We start from the raw sequence: 27,573 nt of genomic DNA, 5'->3' as shown, positions 1-27,573 counted from the left end.
AGTGACTACATTCAGGAATAGAGCTCTAAGAAAAAAAAGCTATTTCATTGTATCTGATTGCATTGCAGAGAAGGACTTAGGAGAAGCAGAATTTCTGGATTTTCACAAAAGAAAGGTTTTCACAGGGGGTGCATTAATTGAAGTGATTTTTCCAGATGGAATATACTAATTTAAAGCAATGAAGATTTATTTATTTTTGCTTTGAAATCATGATACATAGGTTGCACCTTTGCCAAAGCTCCTTCATTTTGTTTTGTCACACACAGTCAGAATTTTACTGAACACAAATACAGGTGAGAGCCTAACTACTAAAACTCTGAATATTCCATTTTTTATGAATTCAGGTTTTGTACACTTTATTCTTTTTTTTTAATCAGATGAACAATTTCTGATTATTACAGTGGGCAAATACTTAGTACAACTAAGAAGGCACATTTAGAGCCTATAAATATGAAGGCAAACAATTCCTTAGGTACTTGCAAGAAGCTCTACACTCACAGATGTTTCCTTTCCTAAGCAGATGTGGAATATTTGGTCCATTTGGATGAACTCACTCCTCAAACTCAATGGTACTTAGTATCCACTCTGATATGATTTTATGACCTGCAGCTTTGATTGTGGCTGGGAAAATTTGACTTTGATTGACAGATGTAGAATAATTTCTAACAAGAGATAATTAAAGAGCAATTCTGTATACACCTGCAAACATTGTGTAACTCTGCAGTCTGGTTGTTTCTGCAATTTATATCTTCATACTGATGTTTTAGCAGGTCTTTGTGGCTGTGCTGTAGGACAAAATACCAATATTCCTCAAGCCCCCAGGCCAAGGTGAAAGTGCTGGAAACACATAACAATGTCTATGGATTTTATTTTATTTTATTTATTTTATTTTTTTTTTTTTAGTTAGTGACTTTTATGTTTGGCACCAGCTATCAGAATTTCTAGAATCTTTAATACTGTGTTAATATCAAGTGGTCCTGTTCCTTCAACTCTCCTCATTTTTGATCTTTTCCTCTGAAAGCTGCCACCTTTCTCAACGGTGCTGTCAACAGGAAGATGAGTCAAGTATCCCTGTGCAACGACTCCATGCACTCAGGTAATCTGGGTGCTACACAACTGATGTCAGATTTACCCACTCTGAGTGTAATAGCAGCATTCATCAGAACTCCCTGCTTGCCACCTGAAAAGTATTAAAAAAGGCCACACTTCATTAGCACCTATAACTTTAACCACAGATGCTGTAACATCAAAAAGATTAACAGCTGTGTAAAGATAATCAAATACACCCTAAAGGCTTTAATCCTGTTTATCAAATGGATACCATCTTTCTTATTTTGCCTTTCAGTAATTTTTTGAGCTGTGGCAATAGCATCATATGAACAAGCACTTGCAGCTTGTACTTTGTGGAATTACTTGCACATTGAGTACATTTTTTTTTTTGGTGGTATTAATAGGCTTATCTCCCACATATGTTTCTGAGGGGAGCAGAAGAAACAAATGTGCAGAAGAAGGCTTTCTAGGTGATACTAGATTGGGAATGGGAACTATATTAACAAGAAAGGAAAAACACCCTGGAAGGTGGTGAGATATTGAGTTATTTGTAGCAAAGCATATTAAACACTGACATTATTTTTAAAGCCTTTTTTCTTGGTCTTTTTTTTCCTTGTTTATATTTTTTTGGGGGGAGGAATGGGGCACAGAGGAAGTCAAACATCTTATATGTCTTGTCTTTTGCTTCAATCCCAAAGGAAGTTTTTTTCTCTCAAAATAAAAACCCTAAAGTCTCCCTCTGTTTGCCCATCTCCTTATTCTGCTGGTGAATTCGATTGAATAAAGCTAAAACTGTTATACTTTGGCTTTTTAATTTTCTTCTTCATAAGGAAGTGTAAAGCTTATAAGTCATAAAATTATAAAATTGTTTAGCTTGGAAAAGACCTGTTAGATTATCAAGTCTAGCCATCAACCTAACACTGCCAAGTCCTCCTTGAAACCATGTCACTAGGTGCCACATCTACATGCCTTTTAAGTATCTCCAGCCTGACAACCTTATTGTGGAAGAAATGTTTCCTAATAGCCAAACTAAATTAGTAGCTGTGGTGCAACTCATGGCCATTTCCTCTTGTCCCATTGCTTTGTACCTAGCAGAAGAGACCAAACCCTTACCACTCCTCATAAGGCCTGTGCTCTAGATCCTTCACCAGATCTGTTGCTCTTTTCTGGACATGCTCTAACACCTCAATGTCTTCCTTGCAGTGAGGAGCCCAGCACTGGACACAGGTTTTGAGGTGTGGCTTCAGCAGTGCTGTGTACAGGGGGACCATCCCTGCCCTGCTGGACACAATATTTCTGCCACAAGCCAGGCTGCCATTTGGCACCTGGGCACACTCCGGCTCAAGTTCAGCTGGCTGTCAACCAGCACTCCCAGGTCCTTTCCTCTGGAGAGCTTTCCAGCCATGTTTCTTCAAGCATGTAGTGCTGGGGCTGTTGTGACCCACATACAGGACCCAGCGCTTCACCTTTTTGAGCCTCATACAATTGTCGTCAGCCCATTGATCCAGCTGGTACAGATCCCTCTGTAGAGCCTTCCTACACTCCAGCAGATTGACACACACTCCTGCCCAGCTTTATAGTCCAATTACAGGTGATGATTGGAGAGTATTATAGGAGCTATTTGAAAAGCATATTTCAGCATATCTCCCTCTCAGTACAAAAGCTCTTTCTAATGGAAGTAGTAAGGGTAGTGAGCACAGATTGTTGTTTGGTCAGAACTCCAATTTTCACTATATCTATCACCCCTAGATATGTTACCTTGTCCTTGAAAAACACGTGCACTTGTCATGATATGACCTTTTTAGAAGTCCAAAACAGAAAAGTAAGGAAGAACTGAAGATGTGTTGAATGTATTGTCAAAGAACTTTTTGGATATGCTCCTGTTTCCTTTAGTATATGCATTGCCACTGCAGCCTGCAACTAGAAATGTCTGCTTGGCAGCACTGGGATCCCTTGAGGGACCTAAGCTCTCAGGTTTGGATGTGTTTTCATTGTGTTAATTTGGTGTAAGGTGACAGAAGGGCAAACCTGGAAAATGGGTGGTAGAGTCAGAGGAAAGCGGGTGGCAGGAACTGGAGAGTTATGAGTCTCATTAATGTTGCACTGCACAGCCTTTGGAAGGAAAAACATCAAGGATCAGAAATGGAGTTTGGCTGGAGGCCTTTTCTGACAGCTGTTACGAATCCTTGTCTAGGATTGAATAAGCATGAAGGACTGTGTTGTGTCTTTCAACACTGTATACCTGCAGCTGCTAATTATCCCAATTTCCAAAGTTTCTCAACCATAGCCAGGTGAAGATTGCTACCTACTTTACCATTTCTTTCTCTAAGTGATACTCAGAAAAAGGAAAGAGATTTTAGATGGAAACTTGTCTGAGATCTACGAGTGTGCTGAGATTAATGCAGATAATTCTGGTACATGCTCATGAGAATTGATCCTTGAATGAGCATCAGTGGTGTTTTTTCTCTGTGTGCTGTTAAGGCATGACTGTGGAGTGAAAGGTCCCCACAAAGTTATTGCGTATCACCAAGAAAACCTACAGGGAAGACTAAAAAATGCCAAAACTAGTGAAAAAGTTTTTAGTGAAAAAAAAATTTCATAGAGAAAATTTAGCTTTGTGTTAGAGGGAGAAAAGGAATCTTGATTATAGATTAAAGTCCAAACAGAGTTTTAAGTATTTGCAGAGGGATTGTTGGTCCTTTAGAAACCCATGCACATAATCAGTTCAAGGACAACTACAGGAAGGAGTCATGCAATCACTGGTATTCATTATAATTGCAAATACTGGGAAAATATCTAATTCCTTTTCTTATGCTGATGAGTTATTAATAGATGAGAGGAAAAAAGTGATACTGTAGGCTAAGACAGGCTGTGTAGTGGAAGCTATTAGAGAATACATTTGAATTATATTTTATTTTCATCTCTGTTTAATAAGAATCAGTAATGAAGACATTTTTTTCCTTCTCATTTATTAGATAAAGTTTGTGCAAGGCTCTATTTTCAGTATATAATCATCAGTACAAAAACTAGCATTATGTTTATATTTCACTATTTTCTTATGACATTTTAAAAGTAGTTAATACTCTAGAGGTTAAAAATCAGCTACAATCATATGTTGTAAGACTATGTGGTATTTACTATACAACAGAGTGGTAGCTTACATTTCTGACAAGGACTTTACTGGGACAGGAGTAAGTTAAATAAATATAATTCATTTGAGACTACTGTTGATTTGCCACCTAATAAACAAATGAATATTCAGAAGAAAAGATGGCAGGAATTAATATCTAAAAGCCCAGCAAATCCCTGCTGTATCTAGGTACTAAAGTAACACCTTTAACACTGGGCCTGATTTAATCTGCAAGATCAGTTATCACCATCATCTACACCACAACTGAAATATTCCAATACTTGACCATCCAGATGCCAGAATAAACATAAAACTCCAATGCATCTTATTCTTCAAATCCCACCACATTCACAGCATACTCAAAAGCTGTGGAACAAGCAAGTCCTAGAAAAAACCTTATGAGAACAAAGGAGCTTCCCTTACAGTGTTCACTTTTTCAGTTAAAAAGCCAAATTTAATCAAATGAAGACATTCCTCTACCAAAATAGGTTCATTCTCTAAAGATTCCATGAGGTATTATGAGTAAACTTATGAGCAAACACTACACAGAAACTAGATAATCTCAAAGCTGCAGCCAATCTGGCCTTAAACACTTCCAGGGATGGGGAGTCAATTTATACAATTTGTTCTGGACATGTATAAGAATTAAGAAGACATTTAGGCTGTGAAGATGGAACCTTGAAGCTGAGGAATCACCTACAGAAGTTATGAACAGGGCAGGAAGATGTGTGGGAAATGAGGTCTGAACTGATAATATCAATACAGGAAAAAGCTCAGATTTCCTATAGGTTCTCAAATACACAGTCTCAGTGCAGATACCCCTTTGATGGCACATAAACCTTTTCACTGAATCTTACTTCAGGTAACCCTCCCCTGAAATGATAATCTAGTGTTATAATGTTATAAATAATTCTTTGTCAGCTTTTCTCCTGAAGAACTGAATAACTTACTGCTTCTCCCTTGCCAACAGTGAGCAAGGGAGGACTTGTTATCAGAACTTACCATGCATTTTATCTAATTGTTAAACATAATTAAGCTAAACATAATTAAATTAAAGTCAGAACTAATTAAGCTAAATATAATTAAAGTCAGAACAAGTATTTCGAAACACTAATTATATGAAACTTTGCTGGTTTATATTATAACTTAAAAAGAGGTACTGAGATACTTTGGGGTTTTTTGATTCTCCAGGTTTTCTACAAAAACATAGTGTTCTCTGTGTACTTAGTCTCTCACAACACACCTTGTCATAGGTTATCAAATCTTCCTCAACACAAGAACAAAAATAAGTACATGCTTGGTTGAATCAGTATAGCCAGGAGGAAGGATGCATTCCACTATATTAGCCAGAGGAAGAAAATGGAAAAAAAATTGCAATTAATTTATCAATGGAATGTGCTTAAGGCATTTTAACAAAACAGGGAAACAGAAAAATCCCATTGTCATAGCTGAAAATGATACAGAAAACCTTTTAAAAACTCTATTTCTACTATAATTTGCTCTGGGTTTATAGCTCTATAATTTGTTGATTTGAACCACCATATAGTCTATACCCCTGGGGATAGATTAGAAAGGAAGATACAGGATAAAACATCATTAAGTTTGCAATGTTTTCAAAGACTATAGCAAGGACAAGAACTGATTCCACAGGAGGCATCAAATGTACTTCTCCAAGCCAGGCTATATTCATTGATGATCTATAGTTTTAACACTTAAATTTGAGCATTAAGATTGGTAAATTTAGCCTATAAGTCATCCTGGAATGCAGCAACCAAGCATAAAAAATATTCTGCTAAATATTAATTATGACATTATGTTATACAGGATAAACTCAGAGAAGAAAAAATATAGCAAAAAAAAAAAAAAAAGTTTTGAAATATTAAATGAAGCTCAGTAAAGACAGTAAAAAATAAAAATCCAGGACCTTGATTTGTCAAACTTTTCCACCAGCCTGCATCCTTCAGCTAACAGCAGTTGCTACAGCATCTACTTCTGCCCTTCTACTCTTTCTGTAACTCAGTTACTCAACAGGATAAAAAACTGAGGCCTCTCATTTTTAGCTAAGAACAACCCATGCAATCCTGAAAGAATTTTATTTTTAATTTCTACACAGTCCATAAGCTAAAATCTGACAGAATTACTCCATTTCATATCCTGTCTGCTTTTCACAACACAGCAAACTCCACGTTCTCCTCTGTACAGAACAAAACACATCCAACGCGAGTACTCAATGGTGTGCAATTATCCCTATCATTCCCTCATGCACAAATATACACACACTCATACCTCTTTTCCTTACATATAGGGGCTTGCTAGAGACCCTAAGATTCTCGTGTCTGTAAGGGACATGTGCTTTCATAGACCTGAGCTGTCATCTTTTACAGGGCTTGGCTAATCACACCTGACACAAGGACGATCACAGTTTTCACAGTGTAATCTGGGCGTGACGCTGCCCGTGAGGACTCTTGCAGAGGAGAACAAATAATGTAGGTTTAAAGGTTTTCATATGGTATTTGTGAGGGTGCAGAGTTTTCACTGAAAATTAGTCAGCCCTGCTCTCATAAGTAATTTACACAACTTTGGAAAACTGCAGACTTCTCCTGAGTCCATTACCAATCCATGTTTTCATGAACATTTGCTGATTTCAATAATGATGTAGCAGTGGCTCAGGTTTTAAAGAAACACAGAAGAAGCCAAGGCAGACCTAGAAATAATCAAAGCCCACCTTTGTTTCAGAGAGGTTGGCAATTCCTATTTTCCCTCTTTCCTTGTGTTCTGGCACAGAAGTTGGTATCAGACCTCAGGATGTGTCTCTTCTCCCAGTCAAAAGGAGGTTGGACCTATAAAGAGCTGGTTACTGTCGTGAGGTGTGTTGCACTCTGGCAGTGCCTGTTAGTCAGAATAAGAAGAGAAAATAATACAGTCCCTCTGGATTTAATAAGCCTTTTCATTATTTCTTATTTCTTTTTTTTTTTTTTTTTTTTTTAACAGAGAAGTACCAGTGGCCAAGGTGGGGAAATGAAATATGCTGGGGAAAGATTTGCTGACTTGCTGACCCTGAAGGAGCTAGGGTTTGGAGGAAAAGAGGAGTAGAGCTCCTCTTTACAATCTCATCTTTTTCCATTCTGCTTTTCAGGGGGTAAACTGAGAATATCTGTTGCAAACCACTTAGTAGAGAGCTACTTGTTCCTCACTACTCTTTTTTCACACTTTTCTTCCCTCAAGCATTCAAATTTATCTCTGGACTTATCCCACTTTCCTCTGACTCTTATCACCTCACTTTTTCTGGACTCTTTCTTCACTGTGACATTCCCTTTTCTCATTCAGAGCCACTTATGTCCTTCAGCTCCAGCCTCCAGCCCACCAGGTCAACCTTCTCTCTATCCTGCATGGATTCCTCCAGCAGCTTCAAATGTTTCCTGCTCAGAACAGCCCCAAGCTATCCCAAGTCAGTTCACAACATCCTTAATGCAGTAACATCTCCTTTCTGTGCCTCTAAACCAAGACTTGACATTCCTGCCTGGCACACTTGTCTGCTAATGAAGGGAGCAATTTTAAAAATGGTTACTGTTTTAAGCAGCAGCCTTCTTTGTCTTCTATGAAAATGCCTAATGGAGAATGAGTGAGAGAAAGCATGTTTATGAGATTCAAAGAGAGTCAAAGGGGACTCACTATTATTCAGTGCAAGCTGACTAATACATCATTTTTCATAGAAAAAGATAAACAATTAACAGGGTATTTGTGCAAATATAGATTCATTGCCCAGAATGGGTGTGAGCAATTTCACCTTCCATCCAAGCTCACTATTCAACAGAAGCAGCCTCATTCAACAAATGAGAAAAATTTGCAGCTTACGACATAGATTTCAAATCAGTCTATTAAAAAAATCCAAACCTGAAAAGCTAAAATTTGTAGGAAGTTTCAACTAACAAGCAGGTTGCGGCTGAAGAAGTTAAAAACTGAGGAATTACATTTAAACTCTCTTAACCACCTGGTAATGGTGGTAAATTTATTACAACTGACTTTATTAGGTGGTCTCAGTTGAGAAAGTCTCATCAAAACTGACGTAAGGGCTGGTCTTAACGAGGAGCATGTTGCCACTTTGCTTTAGATCCAACCATGCTCCTTGTAGAATTATAAGTGAAACAGAAAGTTCCCAGATTGTTTCTAGTACTGGATCCTGAGGCTACTGCAGGGATGTACTTTATGAGTTTCTGATGCTGACACACAAGACTCTTCCACTGTATGTCCTGAACTTGTGCTGCTGTTCTGGTGCCAGTGGCTGTAGCAGAGGCTGTGGAGCTGTTTGTGTAGTGAGGACTTGCACATACCTTCAATAACAACTTAATCAAATTGTTTTGTGGCACCTACCACTACTGAGGAGACAGAATAAGTGCAGTTCTTCATTATTGTTGATGGTTTTCAAGCCTCCATCAGTGTAAAATACAGTTATCTTTAAAAGTAGCATGAGGAAAAGTGTAGTGAACTTTCAGTGAAAATTACTGTTGAGGCAAATTAAAAGAGTGTGAAAAATTTGTCTTTCCTGCTTGAATTTGACTATGTTTCTATTACACGTGAGGTCAGCAGGATGTTTTTTCTGAATTATTCATCAGGATCTTTCTAGCAACAGGAGGTACACAGCTGTAGACTGAGCAATTTCTATATCCACTATACCATAAAAGAGCTTTGGCAGGAGAGGCTACTGGTTGCTGAATAGCTATTCACAGCAACAAAATCAGGATTTAAATAAATCCAGTATTGGTTGGGTTTTTTGGTTTTTGGTGGGATTTTTTTTTTTTGGTTGGTCTTTTTTTTTTTTTTTTCATTAGCAGTTGGTAATGATAGACAAAAAGAGACAGGGGCAAAAATGGGCAATAATGCTACTATGAAAATTAATATATGTTGAACATATATTCCACTGCTATGGTAATCAACAAGATCTTATTGTTTTTAAACATTGGTATAAGGGTTTCAAAGAAAATACCTTTCTCTTTTTTCTTTCTTCCCCCAGCTGCTCTAATTGCCCTTTTCTTTGTATTAGCAAATATCATAAATTCAGAGGTGGTTCATGACTGTAATAATGCCCCATCCCTGGAGGAGTTCCAGGTCAGGCTGGCTGGGCTTTGAGCAACCTGGTCTAGTGGAAAGTGTCTCTGCCCATGGCAGCTGAGTTGAAACAAGATGATTTAAGGTACCTATCAACCCAAACCATTCCATGTTTTAGTGATTCTATAGACTCATAAAACCAGTTTGGAGAAATAAAAATATTTGAGAGCTGCATTTTCTCATTGCATATCTGATATCTGGCACTGAGAAAATGTGATTATTGGAGTCATGTACTGCAACTTTTGAGTAGTTTTCTTGGTTTTCTGCAAAAAATCAAAAATAAATAAAAAAGCACTATTTAAAAATAAGCAGCTACTCAGTTTATTTGAATTTCTTAAATCGCAGGCTAGCAGACTTTAATCTTCCTTAAGAAAGAAAACAAACTAATATTTGAGTCAGCTGTTCTCTGCTTTCAGCCTCTGGAATGAAGGAAGGGTCATAAATCACTTTTAAAAGACTTTATATCCGTGGTACAATCACATGTATGTAATGGTGTAAGGACACAAAACTTTCCATCAGAAAATAAGAAAATAATTTTTAAAAAGATAAAATGACCAGTATTCCTAAATGAGCCATCTCTTGAACCTTCAAAAATTGAGAGTCAGATGTTCCAGATGGGTCCTTAATAATTCTCACTTGTGATGAAGAAATGCAAGTGCTAAAAATCAATTATAGCAACTAGAGCCAATTGGAATTCTTTTCTGGGAAAAAATGTTTTCAGATTTGGCATGTTTCCTTAGGTAAGTCTATATCAACTACACTTTCAGCAGACGCTTCTCCCTGCAGATGTTCCCTGACAGCATTTCCCCTATGACTCACACAACTTTCCATTTGCTGATTAACATGTAAACTGAAGGTTAAAGTTTCAGAATATTCTGGAATTTTAGTCTCATAAGCACCAAGCCCACCCTCCATTCTCCAGAGATTTGTTTTGTTACATATTATTATAAAGAGCATTCTCTTTTTTCACAAGAAGAGAAAAAAAAAAAGAAAAAAAAAAAAGATGGGATGGGATGGGGGACTTCATCCTTGCGCTGCTCTAAGTGTAGCAGACAACTGGATTATGGTATAGGTTAGTTGGAGAACAAGGTACTGTGCAATCCAGAGCATCAGAATAATCCCTGCTTTGAGCAGGAGATGGGACTCGATGACTTCCTAATATCCACTCAAACCTGTATCAGCCTATTATCTGTGGTTCTATTTTTACTTGGTGCTTCTCTCAATGTCCTGGTTTTGGGGGGCTGTGTGGTGTGTATCATCACTATTGTTAACCAAAGGTAATTACAAGACAAAGTTAGAATCTCTTGCTCTTTCTTCTGCCTTCTTATTTGTCAAAATTTATTTAAGCTTTCAATTTACCCACCACAATTGCACTTCCTGTTTCATATTTCTTTCTCCTTTGCAGGCTGCAAGGTCATATGTAAGGGAAACAGCAATGTTAATGTTAATTTAAGGCTGAAGTAAGAGGCATTTAAGAAATTTCTGGTGAGATAGCCAAGTGACTGAAATGCTGGTTTGTGTCATGTTGCTGGTGTATGTAGCAGTAATTCAGACTGGGAATTGGAAAACATGAAGATCTATCTTCTTCAGCAGTCTTTGCCATGTTTCACAGTTCTACTGCAGTACCAAATGAGAATGCCATCACTTGCATCTTAGATATAATTATGACGTTTCCTTTCGGTCTGATAGGAAGGAAGGTGTCAGCATTTGCAAGTGGAATGATTCACTAAACATCATAATGTCATTTATCTTTTCTTTGTCAGTGATGTAATATTTGGTGAAATAATGCTGGGCTGTCAATCTACTGTCAATCTACAGAGTTCAGAGTAATCAGTCTGTTGGATATTAGACAAATTAATTTTTTCAAGTTTCTGATTTTTTTTGTCATTCTCAGTGTTCATAGCGAAACAAAAGTAGCGATACTCAAAGTGTGAAGTTGGTGTTCCACTGGCAGGTAATTTTGCAGATACATCCACCTATTGTTTCTAATTTCAGAAGAGACTGAAATACCCCATGAAAGGAGCACTTAATCTCCAGCAGGATGATTTCTGATCTGTAGTAGGCTGATTTTTACCAGCAATTTTTTCCCCCTACAGTTTAGAATTACTGTCCCTTACATCTCTTGTTTTCGCAAATGCAACAAGATTTTATGATGTCATGAACATAACAAACCAAGAGGAATTCAGCACATGGTAGATATAAAGTGCCACATCAAAATTTTAAACCTAAATGGTTGCTGAAGCATCCTAAACAAAGAATTTTAATTATCGAAACTCTCTACTATGCTGGAAAGTATTTTTGAACATATACACATTAACTTCTATTTTGATCATTAAACAATCAGGAATTTATTGAGAAATAACAGCATTATTTCAGCACTTTTCAGGCAGTCAGAAGTATAAAAAAAGAAAAAGCTTCTTTACCTGACTGCAAGATGGAAAAATATTTAAGTACAAATCCATAGAGAAAGATATACAGATATTTTTCCTAATGCATGCCAAAATGAGGAACCATACAAAACTGGAGAGATTTTACCTTCAAAAACAGAGACTAGTTATGGAAAAGAAAACATATAATGTGGCAATTAGTGTAGCATGTTGATGTTCACCATTGATAGCAAAATATATGGATAGAATATTATCTAATGCATTTATAAAATAAGCTTACCTGATTTCTTGTAAATTTACCACCATACTGACTCTATGGTACAAAATTTTCCCTGCAGTTGGGTTCTAAAGCAAGTTAAGTGATGCCATTCATGTGTTGTCATCAGTACAGATACTCAGGCTGAAAAGGAGACCTTATTTGCTGTCTTCATCAAAACTATGGAATTGCCAGGATGTGCCAACACTGCCATTTTGATCTCTCCTTGCTTGTCTCCAGGGTCCTGGTTCCACATCACACATATGTTTGTTTAATCCTAGACATCTTGCTGAAGCAGGCCAGGTAACTGTGTTTAAGAAGTTGGAGCAGAGTTCATCACGGGGTGTGCTCTAGGCAGACATTGTGTACAACCTGAATCATCTCTGGCACACCTCACAATCCTGGACAGTATCATGTGTTGATGTGTGCATAATATCTTCCCTTAGTGCCATGTTATGACTGCCAAACAAGTAGGCTTTGAGATAATTCTCCCATTATCTATGGTATTATGAATAAATGAAAAGACAACCCGCATAAAAAAAAAATCTTCAGTTTTTATGGTGTGCAGTATACATAAAATCTGTCTTGAAGCCAGTTATCACTGTTACAAATTCCAGGCTTTATACTCTTTCATCAAATAGAGCCCTAAGCAAACTTATTTAAGTACTATGCAGTGAGACTGTGGCCAAATAAAGGTGGAATTAGACTGTATACTGTGTATTTGTTAGTTGACCTCTTTTAAATTCCTAAACCTGTGGGTTAAGGTGACATTAATCCAAAATTAAATACACAAACACAGACACGCAATCACATTAGCCACTATGACCTTATTTTGCCATGGAAGTTACTTGCACAGGAAGCAAACAATGAGTCTACTGATTACTTTTTTATTTATTAATCATGAGCAACTGCTGTTTACATGCCACTTACTGATCTCTGTATTTAGCCTCTTGAGCACTTACTGCGCCTTCAGTGAGACATCTGAAACAAAATTATTCTGAAATGTAGGAAAACAGAAGGCAGATAAAAAACCAACCCCTGGGTTATGATTTTGCTCATAATTTATAAATGTCTTCATTATCCTAATTTCTTAAAGAACTTACAAGAAAAAGTATGGCTGATGACATAATAGCTACTTGAGTCTATATCACTAATAATGCAGTAGTAATTAATTTACCTGTTTCTTAAGTAAGATGCAGCTTATTTTATGACCAAATACCTTGAAATCAGTAGGTTGAATGTAGATGGTCTTTAAATGTATTTTATTGCATTGATGGCTAATATTTTCATGCTGCTGGACCAGATTATTTTGGAGGATACGGATCTGATTACTGAGGTCTTTAATTCCTGGTAAGGAAGGCAAAACAGTGTTGATAATTCAGATTTTCTTTTGTGTACTTATACATTCTTATTCCTCACTGATAAGTAGATATTTAAAAAGAAATTATGCAGAATTTTAGAGAAGAAACATACAGACACTGAATTCAGTGTTGGTGACACCCATCACAATACTGCCTTTTCATCATTCCTACTTATGATAACTCTGTAGCTCTGTGAAGGAAGGAAAGGGACCAGTAGAACTTAAGTTATTTCTTAATGTAGGCAGTAAAACACAAAAAATGGTCACAAATTGAACCTCTGTTTCTCTTTCTCACTGAAAGGGAAATTTTGTGGCTGCTATTCATAACCTATACATTTCTGAGTTTATATCACATTCTAAATTCATCCCGAATGGCAAATGATGGGTTGTTTAAAACCAAACAAATAGCACTAAATCAGAAGTAAATAATAAACCACATTTAATTATGAAAATCTAATTATGAAAATCTGTTCCTTGGAACATGAAGCTTCATCTCCAATGTACTTCATTATTTCTGAGAGCTGAGCTGAAGCTGGAGCAGCACAGCTGAGTTAGAGCTTTGTTAAACTTATGCAGAAATCATCAGCATTACAGAAGCCTAAGTATTAGTATAACAGCCAGTAAATTTCTTGTAAAAGGTGTTTTATTTAATTTACCAAATTCTCTTAATTTAAATATGCCCCAGATAATTTGAGTTTAGTAAGCAATCAGCTGTTCACATTGTGCAACAGGAAGGTTTTTATATATTTGTTTATCAATGGCTTAGGAGCAAAAAGAACAACATTCAGAAAAGGATTGTTTAATTTGAAATTCACCAAACTATTTACAGAAATTTGTACTGAGCAGGTATTTTCCACTCATCCGTTAACAGGGTAAATCCATGGAATAGCTCAAGACTATGTCATTGATACTGATAAGGCATATTCACAAAGTGGTGTAAGAGAAGCAAAGTTTGAAAATGCAATATCAGCATGAACTTTTCCCTATAGTGTGGTAATGGTTATATGACACTGTCTTTTTGAAATCATAACTTTTATTTTTAAATTTCATTGTTAAATAAATATTTTAATGAAAAAATTCTTTCAAGGATTTTTACTGTGAATTAATTCATTTTCTTTAACATTCCTTTTTGCACTGCAAAGATTAACAATGCACAGGAAAACTATTTCCTTCCCTACATTTACTCTTTCATGCTATATAATAAAATTAGAGTTATGAGTAATGGATCAGTTATGACAAGATTTACACTAGAAGCTGAAACATTTTCCTGCTGCAAATCCCACTATTTTCATCCCAGACACACTGGTGGAACGTTGTTTTGTCAGCAGGATGCAGAAGCAGAACACAAATAAAATATAATCTACAAATTTAACTATGTTAAGAAAAGAATATGTAATTACAACTTTACCCAAATTTGGTACCAGATGCATTGGTCTAAATCAGAAGAAATCTGATGGAAACTAATTACATTAGTTCTTCTTCACTTCATTGTGACCAACAGAATAATCTTCCTTCTGCGGAAAAAAAAAAGAAAAAAATATTTCTCAGAAACTTTTCTGAGATCTCTGAAAGACAACCTCTGTAAAGAAAAAAACAGGCAGAGTTGGAATAGATTTTAGAAGTCAGAGTAGTATTCATTACCATTTTTACTGATGTTGCCTATCTGGGACAGAGTCATAAATGAAGGGATGAGGATTCTATCAACATGTGTAGTCTGGTGTGTCAGATATGTCATAGGGTCCTTCTTGCCCAGGCATCCAGATGAGTGAGCTGCTGGAGACTCAGTTTAGGTGCAGCATCTTGCTGTGACATGTCCAGCCTGGCAGAGTCTGGAGCAAGGTGTCAGTCTCACAGAAGTAGGCTGATGAATAATTCAAATGCTGGAACTTCTACTTTTCCCAGTTGGGAAGATTTCCCATCTTCTATATCCATCCTCAGTAGCCTTGCATGCCCATCCACCTGAATGACTCAGCTCCATGATTAATGGTGGCTGATCACGTCTCCTAGGTGCTGATGATAGACTATTTTAAACCACCTCAGCTCAAATACCAGGGAAAAGGTGCTTTTTTGACAGGCCGTGACAGGAAAATCTGTGAGGAAGGGCATGGCTCTGTTGCCTACACTCAGCTGACTGTAGAGTGGCACATCAGAAGTTCTGGGATGATATCCCACCTGCTGTCAGCCTAGAAGACAGTGCTTGTCTCAGGAACCTGGTGCATGTGAGTGCCATTCAAGTAGCACTTGATTCTTGTGTATAGGCAGTACATTTGAAAAGTTCCTGTAAATGAAGGAATGGGATGAGGACCCTCACAAACCTGGTTTGATTATTTATCTGTTAAGACAGCAGAAATGACAAAGGAAGATTCAAAAAAAAGTGGTTCCAAATCTTCTTACCTGTCCCCCAGCCTTTGAATCTGTATCCCTTTTTATGCACATTTCCACATCAGAACTTTGAAGGAGGTGGACTAGCTTGTCTCAAGGCAGAAATTGATCAAGAATTATGAATCTGAAGAGAAATATAAAAGAAATAAAATCTGGAACTTGATGTATTTGCTTGTAACAACCATGCAGAAAGGTTTAAATACCTTCAGAATTTAGCAGTGGTTTCCCCTTTCTACCTCTGCAGTTTGAGCATCCAGATTACTGTACCACAGTATGACTCTCTACCATTAACTTCTCTGTTAGAAAAGTTGCTATCAATTGAATATCTTGACAAGAAATAGAAAATTCCTGTGTGACATACAACAAAGGAATTGTCATGAATCAGACTATATACAACTGAGAATAAAAAGTCTTTTTTAACTTTTAGTAAATCACTTAAAATTAAATGTCTCTAATTTAGGGCAATTATGCAAATATTTCTTCAATGAATGAAGACCATGATATGTTTAGTGTATTCTGTTAAGGCAAACTTCACTCCGCTTTTATCTGGTATGATTGAGGCTGTCACTTAGAAAGACAAAGGTATTCAATGAAAAAAGATTATTGGTACAGAATACTAAATATATTCTAGTACCTGGTAAAGCTAGAAGTAAAAAAAGTGTGAAAAGGTGCAAGTATGCCAATCCTGTTCCATCTAATAGAGAAAAGCATTAATAAAGGTTTTAAAAGTATCCTTTTCTTTCTCCTAGATAAGTTTAATTTAAAAAAAGAAGGGGGGAGGTGGCTAAGGAAATTAATGTGCATGTATGCTTTTCATGTTTTTGCTTTAAGTCTCATCAATGTATCTTAGTCTTTTTTTGTTATATTTTTTTCTATGTAATTTACATCATTCATTCATTAGTAATTAGTTATAGGATTTCTGACACATTGTTATTTCCATGGAATTCTTGGAGTCTTCTGTTACTTCTGTCTGATTGGAGGAAGGTTTTTCAACACTTGAAATTAGATGTGTATAATCTTGGGGAAATATGCCTCTTTATGTCCATGGCTTAATAAAGAAGAACAAAATGTGCTGGTTATTTTATAATCAACATCAAAATTCAAGATCCCTCTTTCAGATGGTTTTGAATTTAAACAAGAAATAAGTAACAAAAAGATCTGCTGGAATGATATAACACTGGAAGGGTCCTCTAAATTTGTTGTAGTGTCTGTTATTGATTAACAGAGTTCTTCAGGATATGGACTTTTCTAGAAGAGTTTTAGAGAGCTGACTCATTTGTAGAGATGCAGGGGAAATAACTGGTGAGAATGATTACAATGTTTACAGCAAATATTTTCATGGAAAAGAGAAAAAAAAGACACAGCATGACACTTTCCTTTGGTGTATGTATATTCTTCTTACTGGGAGAATTTTTTTTTTGAAAGGAAGCATTCTTCTGATCAGTTTTGTACATTCATTCTAACTGTGTGCAAAAGGCATGAATTCCATAGAATTGCCCATTCCACAGTGAAATAATGCTCAGAGTCTATAAACAGAACCTGTAAAAGTCAAGCATTTCATTTTTAGATAAAATAATGTATAGGAAAATGTACCAGGAAATACAGGAAGGTAGCTAGAAAGTTTATAGGGAACACTACAGGGAACAGTTCCAAATGATCTATGATACATTTTTTGCCTTGTCTTAAAAGTACTTTCTTTTTTTTCTGTATAGCGACTCTATCCTTTAGAAGGCATAACTCCCAAGTATGTTTCTGTTCCTTCCTAGTTGCACTTGTTTGTGCTTTTTAAGTGATTTCACAGGAAAAAATACCATAAATTAGTTTGAACTCTAGCTGGTGCAAAGTTGACCTCCAGTTGACTTATTCATCCTTACTGCCCTCTCCAACAGCCTGAGATGAAAAAATCATGGTCCAAGACCCTGCTGGTAATATGAGGATGCTCAGGATACCATGTCAGGATAAAATCTCAAAGGGTGAAATCTCCTGTGATGTAAACCACATCTTAAAATTTCTGCAGATCTAATCAGCAAATGGCATACCGTAGACTCACCGAAGGAGAGATGCTGTTTTAGTATAATCAAGAAAATGAGTGTTTTAGGGGGAAAAAAACCTCAGCCCCTTCAGCTTTGAAGAGTACTTTCAATTCCCAGAAAGAGCAATGAGACAGACTAGGAGAGCATTCAGATTACAAACACACAGGAACATGTTCACATTGACCTAAAATTGCGTTATTGACATAGGAAATGCAGCTAGAGTACAATAGCAGGGAATAGAAGGGAGGAAGGAATTAATGTACTTATTGGTTTTTCTCCTTCACATTATTTCCCACCCACAGATGGAAAGGTAGCAGTGAAACTGGTTGGTTGGCTGCTCTGGAAGTTGGAGGCAGTCCGGGTGGTATTTGGCACAACAAACACTCTGCTGATACTATGACTCCTGTCTCCTGGGCCAAAGGACATCCCTCATCTCTCTTTCAGGAGAGAAGTAACACAGCATTGGAGACAGAGAGAATATTTTTCCTTGGCCACTTAATATTCTGCATTATCTTATGGGACATGACTTTAAATGTTGACCAAATCCTGTCCTGAGTGCCATTGTTCCTAAATCTCTTTTGCCAGTCTGGTAGCTGACAGCATATGCAGACACAAGACTGCTCTAATTACAGAAAGAAAATTTTTGAGAACAAGAGGAAGAATATTTAAAGTTGGAATGCAAAATCAGAATATAAACAAAATCCACAGATCCAAAAGTGATCTGCAGAACTGTGAATATGGTTGTATCTACTGAAAAAAAAAAATAAAAATCCACAGTTCTTTATCTTACCTCATTTTTATAGTAAATTAAGTCTGCTCAAAGTATCATGGAAGCTTTCAAGCATGTGAAACTTCAACTTAGATGTTGACACATCTTTTAAAAAGCAAATTAATTCTGTTGGATCTCCTCTCCTCTCCTCTCCTCTCCTCTCCTCTCCTCTCCTCTCCTCTCCTCTCCTCTCCTCTCCTCTCCTCTCCTCTCCTCTCCTCTCCTCTCCTCTCCTCTCCTCTCCTCTCCTCTCCTCTCCTCTCCTCTCCTCTCCTCTCCTCTCCTCTCCTCTCCTCTCCTCTCCTCTCCTCTCCTCTCCTCTCCTCTCCTCTCCTCTCCTCTCCCCTCCCCTCCCCTCCCCTCCCCTCCCCTCCCCTCCCCTCCCCTCCCCTCCCCTCCCCTCCCCTCCCCTCCCCTCCCCTCCCCTCCCCTCCCCTCCCCTCCCCTCCCCTCCCCTCCCCTCCCCTCCCCTCCCCTCCCCTCTCCTCTCCTCTCCTCTCCTCTCCTCTCCTCTCCTCTCCTCTCCTCTCCTCTCCTCTCCTCTCCTCTCCTCTCCTCTCCTCTCCTCTCCTCTCCTCTCCTCTCCTCTCCTCTCCTCTCCTCTCCTCTCCTCTCCTCTCCTCTCCTCTCCTCTCCTCTCCTCTCCTCTCCCAGCAGAATGCACACAGCTTTTAATAACTGTGCTAAAATGCAGTATTGCTTTATGGACATTTTCCCAGAAAAATTACACGTGACACTTCCTATTGTTGATGTGCTTCATTTCTTCTGCAACCAGAGACAAAAATTAGATTGCTGATCTTATATTTCTCAAGAATCAAGTCCATGTTTTTGATCATGCTAGATCACCTCTGCTCTGGAGGAATAAAACTGTGAGAAAAGTTGTAGCATCAGCTTAGCTCTTCCATTTGTCTCCAAGTCTATGCAACCAGGCATTGCTTTCACAAAGTCTTTTTCTTCCCAGCTGCCAAGAAAAGCTTTCTGAAAACCTCATAATCTGATTTTCCTGATAGATGGTGGTCCCTTTGGGCACATATATAATGATACCGTGAAGTGCTACATGAATTTTGGAAATGAATTAGATACATCTTCCAAAAGATAATAGAAACAGCAGTAGCTAATTCGACATCTTTCCCACCCATGTAAAAGATATCCAGGCTGTATTTTTCAATATTTGAGTAAGTTCATTAAGTGATGAAAGCTGACTGATAAAGTATCTCAGTTGCTCTAAATTAGCAGTGTGGAGAATCACACAGCTGAAACTCTTTCCAGCTCTTGCTGTCATATGTGCCTAGACTTTTATTAATTTAGGTAGTTTTGTAATTTGTGAAAAATATCTGTGAAACGGGGAAACAGCTGTGGCTCTAAGCAGAGGACTGTGGGTAATAATTAATAGAGCTGTTATTTAGGCTTGAGAGTACTCAACAGCTGAATAGATCAAAATCTGTAAAACATGAATTCAATTAATATTTTTGTCTTATGTTTTGGCCACATTCAAGAGGGTCGAGCAGAGCAAAAGGCATAGCAGAGCTCTTTATTCTTCTAGTCAAAGCACTTATTTTACTGGCAGCTGCTCTAATTAAGGATGTCTGACTAAATGCAGTTTTCAAGCTTTGTTAAAAAAAATGTTTTCTTAATGCTACATTCTGATTTGTCATGCCTGCATACAATGGTGCAGATGGGCAAGTCCTGCGGCACCAACATCCAAGGATTTCTGCAGGGATTCAGCTGCCCAGAGCTGTCAGTACCCAGCTGTGGAGACAGGGGATTTGGCTGCTGCCAGATAGAGGAAAGGGGCAGGGGGCTCCCAGCAGTCTCAGGGTTCTCACTTAGGCAGATGTTGCCCTCAGGAGGAGAGGAATGTGCTCCAGCAGCTACAGCTCCTCAAGCTGCTCCCCAGTAAGAGTCAGTGGTGGAGAATGACAAGAAGGGAAAGTTTCTTTTATAACTTCTGCAGAAATGGGTTTTCAGCTGGGTTTCTAAGGAAAGCTGGAACTTTCAAGGGAATGTTTTCCCCATATTTTGAGTGGATTCTCAGACTCTAGAAATGGAGGACAGCAAAGGTGGATTTTATATCAGTTTTGAGTAATGGATGTGTGAGGCTGTGTTATGCAGCAGTAGCTCACATTTAACACAGCAACCTGGCTAAAATTTCTTAGCTGTATCTGAGTTAGAAAAAAAATCTTCATTAGTTAAATCCCTGTCAGGTGGAAACACAGAAATAAAGAATTCCACTTCTTTCCACTTAAAGTCTTAAAGGCATTTTTTTCAAATCTGAGATTCAGATCTGTTGCTCTGATAGTATATAATCACAGGTTGACTAGGAGTTTTCTTTTTCCTAATCTTCTTTATTTTCAGACTTACACTTAACCACTTTCAAAAGATAAGCCTTTTCTGCAATTGTCTCAGTTCTACCACAGCTGAAAGTTAATCTTTTTTTTTTCCCCTTCCACAGCTGTGGTTTTCTTTCAGAGCAGATTATATGTTTATGGAACACCAAGGACTGCAGTTTTCTTGTGTATTTTGTTGTTGTTGCTGTTGTAATCATTGTTGTTTTTTTCCCCCTGCCTTTCTTATCAGGTTTTCTACTTCTGCTGTTACTCATCATGTTCTTCACTCTACACTCAGGAACAAGTCCAGGTAAGACTAGGGATAATTCTTGGTAATAAATCTGCAGAGATAACTCCAGATGGCAAAGTGTCTTTAAACTGGTGAGAGGATGGCTACAAGCTCTAGAGCCAAGTAGACATTTAGGTCCTTAATTCCCCACTGAAATATTGTGATGATCTAATAGCCCAATTAAATTGCCATGGAACCTTAGAATCTCATTAGTTACACCTGATTAAAATAAAAATTAATTTTTCTGCTTTTTTGTCTAGAAAGACATTTGGATTTATAAGGGATGCCTGATAACTGCTAAAAAAAACAGAGCACTAGGTGTTCCAGACCTCTTGAAAGCCAGCTGCCCTTAAGCACTCCTGCTTAACTAGCTCAGCATGGGATTTATCTGCCATTTTCTGAAGAATCAGTTGCCAATATGAAGAGAAGAATATTGAAGCACAGTGATTCTGGAGAATGAGAAGAAGTGAAGTTTGACTAACTGTTCAACTATTGCAGTAGAGTTAGTTCCAGTTTAGATGTTTTGGGGGTTTCATCTCAATTTATCCCCACACACTCTTCCTGACAGATCATCCTGAGCTCAGGTCTTGTAGGCAGGGAGTCTAATGGCACTTACCTCTTCTGTCAGGCATCAAAAGCAATGAAGTAAAGGATTTTCTTTTTAATACAAATTCAGAAAAATACAGAACTTTATAAAGGTGCTGTTGGTTGACAGTTAAAGAAATATCATTATTTTCATTGAATAAAATGTGCTTGAATAGGTGAGGACAAAATATCTCCAGTATTTCCTGTTGTGGTTAAGCTGTGCTTGCAGTTTCTGGGTGATAGATTAAACAAGGCTGCAGGTCTTTACTATTAGAAAAAACTGGGAAACAAAATGACTGCTTAAAAAAATGTAAGGAGGATATAAAGGGCTTAAATTTACATGGAAGTATGCTAAATTCTTCCTTTTTTGATAAATGCTAGAAATCTCATATATAATCAAGAAAGGGACTTTGCATACATAATCACACACATAATAGATAACTTGCAGATGAAAGTCTTTGCTGGAGCAAAATCTTGGAGATAGAATTTTTTATTGTTATCATGAATAGACTGATACAGGTGGGTAAAATCATCCTTTCCAAGAGCTGGTTATGTTCCCACATCAAAGGCTTTATTTAACCATGATGTAACATAGAAAGATCAAGAAAATATTTAACCTTTCTAACAGTATGTAATTTCATTTTCCTTTTTCATCAGCTAAAAGTTTATCAGTATCAATTTGTTATGCACCATAAAATTTCAGGATTGTGGCTAATCTTAAAGATAGATTTAAACTGCATTATTGTGGTTAATTTGTGAAATAGGGAGCATAAGAAATGATCATGAGCAATACTGCATTTGGGTAAAGAATGAAATGCCATTTGATTGACAAGTAATATACAGCATATATTCCAAAGGATGATCAAATCAATTAATATTGATGATGTAGAAAATGCAGTTTGGCATGTATAGAGAAGTGCCTTCCAGACCTGGAACTCTCTCAAGTGTGTTAATAAATTCACAGTCTTGCAGGTTCATGTAGATCAAAAAATCAGTGCTCTGAGTCAGTCATTCACAAGTGCTTGACCTTGCTGTTTATTCAGTCTCAAGTTCACAATTTGATTTCAATTTTTTTTCTGTATGATTTCACTTGCAGTTACAGAACAGCTTGCTGAAGTATTCTTGTGGACTTTTCCTAAACAATTTTCATTCTGCATAGCTCATGGCAGGGGCACTCCAGAGTAGCACACTTCTATTCAGAAGTGACACTTAATGAAAGAGAGGAATCCTGAAAGTGCTGTATTCCCCCTACTGGGATTGAAAGATTGTGGCAATATCTCTCTGAAATTAGTTTTATCTCAAGATCTTCATGATAAAAGCTGTTTTTTTTCAAATTTATATTTTATTCTCTGACCAGATTTCAAATATACATGGCCATTGTCCTCCAATAATATTTTATTTGGCACTTTCTGTTCCATTTACTTCCTCCCCCACATTTTTATAGCAGCAAAAAAAGAGATCATATTTATACTCATGTAGTCTTTTTCTGTAAGAAAAGACAAACCACGTTCAATGCATAAAGATAAAACCAAAACCATAAAACCACATCTTTATGACTTTCAAATTGTTTTTGGGGGTGTAACTCAAATTTTCTGTGATGGTTTACCACAAATACATGTTGACTGAGATATGTTAGGATGAACAGTAATTTTTTTAATTTACTCTGTTCTAAAGGACTATTTATCAAGGAGAAAACTGGACTTCTCTAAAAATCTGAACCGAATATTTACTATTAAAATTGTACAAACCCATAATAGACAGTAATTTAGCAGAAATTCAAGAAGGTAATAGTGTATTGTGCTATAAATAAACTTACTTCCATCTGGATTAGGAATATGTGTAGTTAAAAAAAATTGCAGCCATTTCTGAGTAATTGATTTTAATCAGTCACTAAGGCCCTGTGCCAGCAGTCAGCAGACAGATGTATATATATTACCTCTGTCGTTATTACATTGGTTTCTAGATTTGGGACAGGGTTTTTTTGGTTGGAACTGTATATATGAAAAAGGAATGCAATATCAATGGTTGTCTACAACTCAGGGGCTAACAGCTGCTGAGTTATTTGATTTGTTGACAAGGAGCTGAAAACCAAAATATTTTGGTGCTGTCAACTGTGGAGCTACTCCCTCCCCCACAGGAGAGGCTCTCAGCAATGTTGTCTGGGAAATGTAATCTGGTTTTGGGAGTTTACACTACACAAATCATATTTCTAACTAACATGCCTTAGAGGATGGTTACATACTACAAGAACCATTCCTCCATCCTGTTCTCCATGGTGGACTATGGCAACATCCATTTCCAGTCATTCCCCAGTGTACTGCTATGATGTGTTTTGACATATGAAATGTTGGTACCTTGGTCATTGTGGTGCTTCACAGTGAAGATTAATAAAACATGCAGTTCACTATTAAGACTTTAGGTAAAGTTGTGTAGCCCCTGAGATCAGGAGGCTGAGGTACTGACTAGGTGCTGCTAAGACTAAAGGAGTCTTTAATTCAGTTATGAAAAAATGATATTTTTACTTTATGATCTCTATTTTGCAGTTTCCTGCCCCTAATGACCTATCCAGATTTCTTTACCTTTGATTATCTGGCAATTGACTATTGCCTGTGGCAGACCAAACTCCAAAGAGAGAAAAGTATGAATCCCTCATATGTTTGTTTCCTTTCTCCAAAAGCAATGTTTCAGAGAACATATAGGGTCTGCAGACCAGATTCATACTTCTTAATCTCTATCCTTCTTCCTGATGAAGCACTGGCACATCCACAAAACCATAAAAAGCAGGAGTAATACTGCATTTTAAAGTGCCAATTTTGTGATGTGTCACTGATACCCAGGTGTAATTAAAAAGAAGAGAGTGAGTGAGGTTATGCTGTGCTCAGATTTGGTCTTACCTGGTTACATAGCTCTAATGAGTTTCACCTTGATTTACCTCCAGGTTTAGAAGTGAAGCAGTCCTTGGCAGAAAAGAAGGAGGCTTGTGAGAAAAGCTGGCTGAAATCTCCACAGTAGCTTAATGAGAACTGAATGCACTCACCCCAGAAAGGAGGAGAAAATAAGAGATATTCACCACACAGACCTCCTCCTTCCCCTGGTGAAGACTGGACTCCCCATGCACCCTGCCAAGGCTCCTATATAGCTGCTGTATAGGCAATGCCAAGATGATGCAGCTGGATTGCCTCCATCTCTGCTTCTCAGTCTTGTCAGCACCTGTGTTGTGTGAAAAGGGTATGGTGAATGCAAGTTTGAAAGATCAGCACCTCTGTTAGTTCTCCTCCCCCTTTCTCCTTGGGAAATGCTTCATGGCATTCAACCTTTGCAATTTAGAACAATACAAAATATTAAAATAAATATGATAATGTCATACTATAAAGTATTGAGAACAGCCCTGTGCATCCTGAAAATTAATCAATTCATTTTACTTTAATCTAGTATTTCCTGACTAAAAAAGAATGCCTCACTCTATAGTCTTTTACTTGAGGTGGGCCTTAGGAGATATATAAAGCACACGTTCTGAAGACCTTTGTGAGTAGCTGTGAGCTAGTTATATATTAGTTTCTTAACACTGTTCCATCACTGTACAATAACGTGCAAGTCCAAGCATAATAATATGGTCTCAAAAATAAGCTCTTGTGTGTGTAAGCAATGCCTTAGCAATAACTGTAGCATTCTTGGTGTGCTGGAGTTGTACTGACAGCCAATGTTTCTACAATCCTCACAGTTAAAACTACTCTGATCTCTACAGTCTGCCTGTCAGGCAGCTGGTAGTTCCTGGGAAGAGGTCACTTGGTCTGTTCAGCCTGAAGAAAAGGAGACTGAGGGGAAACCTCACTGCAGTTGCAGCCTCCTCACGAGGGAAGCAGAGGGGCAGACACTGAGGTGTTCTCTCTGGTGACCTGTGACAGGACCCGAGGGAATGGCCTGAAGTTGTGTCAGAGGAGGTTTAGGCTGGGTGTTAGAAAAAGGTTCTTCACTCAGAGAGTGGTTGGGCACTGGAACAGTCTCCCCAGGGAAATGGTCACAGCTCCAAGCCTGAGAGAGCTCAAGATGCATTTGAACAATGCTTTCAGTGCGTGCTGTGACTCTTGGGGATGGTCCTGTGCAGTGCCAGGGGCTGGACTCGATGATCCATGTGAGTCCCTTCCAACTCAGCGCATTCTGTGACTCTGTGAAAATCATATCATTATACCATCTCCCACTATACCATCTCCCTTTTCTACTGGCCTTTGCATTGCAGATGCAAACCAGGCAGAAAGTTGATTCCCCCATCCAGATATTTCCTTCATGTGACAGTGTCTTGCAGTTGGGCTGGGACAATTTTGATGGACCTTGACACCAGAGCAGACGAGAGCCTGGAAGAGCAGTAGTGGAAGCTCTGCCATTGTGCAAGAGTCAGTAGAAGACAGAACTCTCTTCAGGTGCAATCTGCAATCCTCCTCTCCTACTGAAGCTCACAGGCTATCTGCACACGTGGCATGAAATAATTTAGTACTAAAGAAGCTCTCTTAGTCTTAAAACATCAGGGGCAAAATTATCTGCCAGAATAGTGAATTCAGAAAGAGTTGCAAGTATTGGTAAAAGCCATAAAATCCTGTGTTCACTGAGACCAAATGTCCTTATTGCTGATCCATGGGGTGGACCAGCCTGGAGGCCAGTCAGTTATGGAGTCACTGCAATTGGATGAAACATCTGCAGTGTCATGCATTTACTGTCTGCATGACAGGGAAGGAAGGCTCCATGTAAACAAACAGCTGAGGGGTAGATCTTTAACTAGCAGAATCCGTGCACTGTTTCAGTTACCCCAGAGGATCTCTGCTCAGTTTCTGAAGTCTTCCATCAGCTGAGGATTTCAGCACTTATTTGGAATAAAAGAATAATGCAGTAACAGCAAGAAGCCTTGGTATGGTGAACTATTCAAAAAGGCAGCCTGTGAGCTGAATGATGACAATAAAAACCACCTGGTACAACACTCATAGAAGGAATCTCCAGAATGCTTAAGGGCAGAATTTGTATGAAAAAGCTGTCTGGTGACATCAGGTAAATATTTGTAGTATAACACAAAAAATTTCCAGAATTGCTCTAATGGCACAAAAGACTTAATTGTTTTTCAAACTTTATGTGTGCCACTTAGCTTTATTGGTGCCAACAGACCTAAAGAATTGTCTCAGAAGCCTGAGAAATAAGGTCTCGTCCACAAATGACCCACAAATAAGTGAAAAGCTCCTTTGATAGAGTGCCAGTCCTGAGTGTGAATTCTCTTTTCTTTTAAAAACTAAAATTATTTGTACCAAATTTCCCTTTTTGATTTCCCTCAGGAAACATTAGGAGGAACACTAGTACCCAGGGGGAAAGATAAAGACAGCTGTGCTGGCATTTAAGCAGGCAAAATACTGCAGTGGGAATATCCTGCCCTGGAGAAATTTATGAAATTTGTGTATTCAGATTAAGTATATCCCTTTTATTGTTATGGACTGTCTCTCAAGCTGCTTGAAATGTTTAACTGCTTACTATTAAATGAATGTGCTTGCCTTTGGGGAAGGCTTCACATGAAACCATGGAGCCAATAAATAAGAATTCAAAATAAAACTTGAGAAAAGTATTAGCAATTAGTCAATATGTATAATAATTTTTTTTCAGTTTTCCTAATAAGTCATGGGAATAGCAGATCCATGTGCTTACATCTTATGTCCCTACTGCTATTTGTACTTACCAGAAATATTTTATTAATATTGTCTATTTTCTTTACTAGTTATTATATATATATATGGAATTGGAATTCCTTTCCAGGGAATCCATTCTAAGAGCACACAGCTTTTATGTAAATGTGTTGAAAGGGGTTTCACAGCCTGTTTTTTGTGACATGTCTGAGGTGATAAAAGCCAACCAGGTTTTATTTTAC

At 37.8% G+C, this 27,573-nt stretch overlaps 1 long non-coding RNA gene across 1 annotated transcript in view; it reads left to right on the top strand.

Annotated features, from left to right (window-relative positions):
• LOC144247162 (uncharacterized) overlaps positions 1-24,640 on the top strand; it is a 32,741-nt gene extending 8,101 nt beyond the window's left edge. The window contains exons 2-3 of the long non-coding RNA XR_013340868.1: positions 21,051-21,110; positions 24,613-24,640. This is a non-coding gene — a long non-coding RNA (uncharacterized LOC144247162). The remainder of the gene's footprint in view (positions 1-21,050; positions 21,111-24,612) is intronic.
• The last annotated feature ends 2,933 nt before the right edge of the window (positions 24,641-27,573 follow it).

Source organism: Lonchura striata, chromosome 1 (assembly GCF_046129695.1).
Source record: "Lonchura striata isolate bLonStr1 chromosome 1, bLonStr1.mat, whole genome shotgun sequence".
NCBI lineage: Eukaryota > Metazoa > Chordata > Aves > Passeriformes > Estrildidae > Lonchura > Lonchura striata.
Note: the sequence above shows the minus strand (reverse complement) of the source record. Positions and strands in the feature narration are given on the sequence as shown.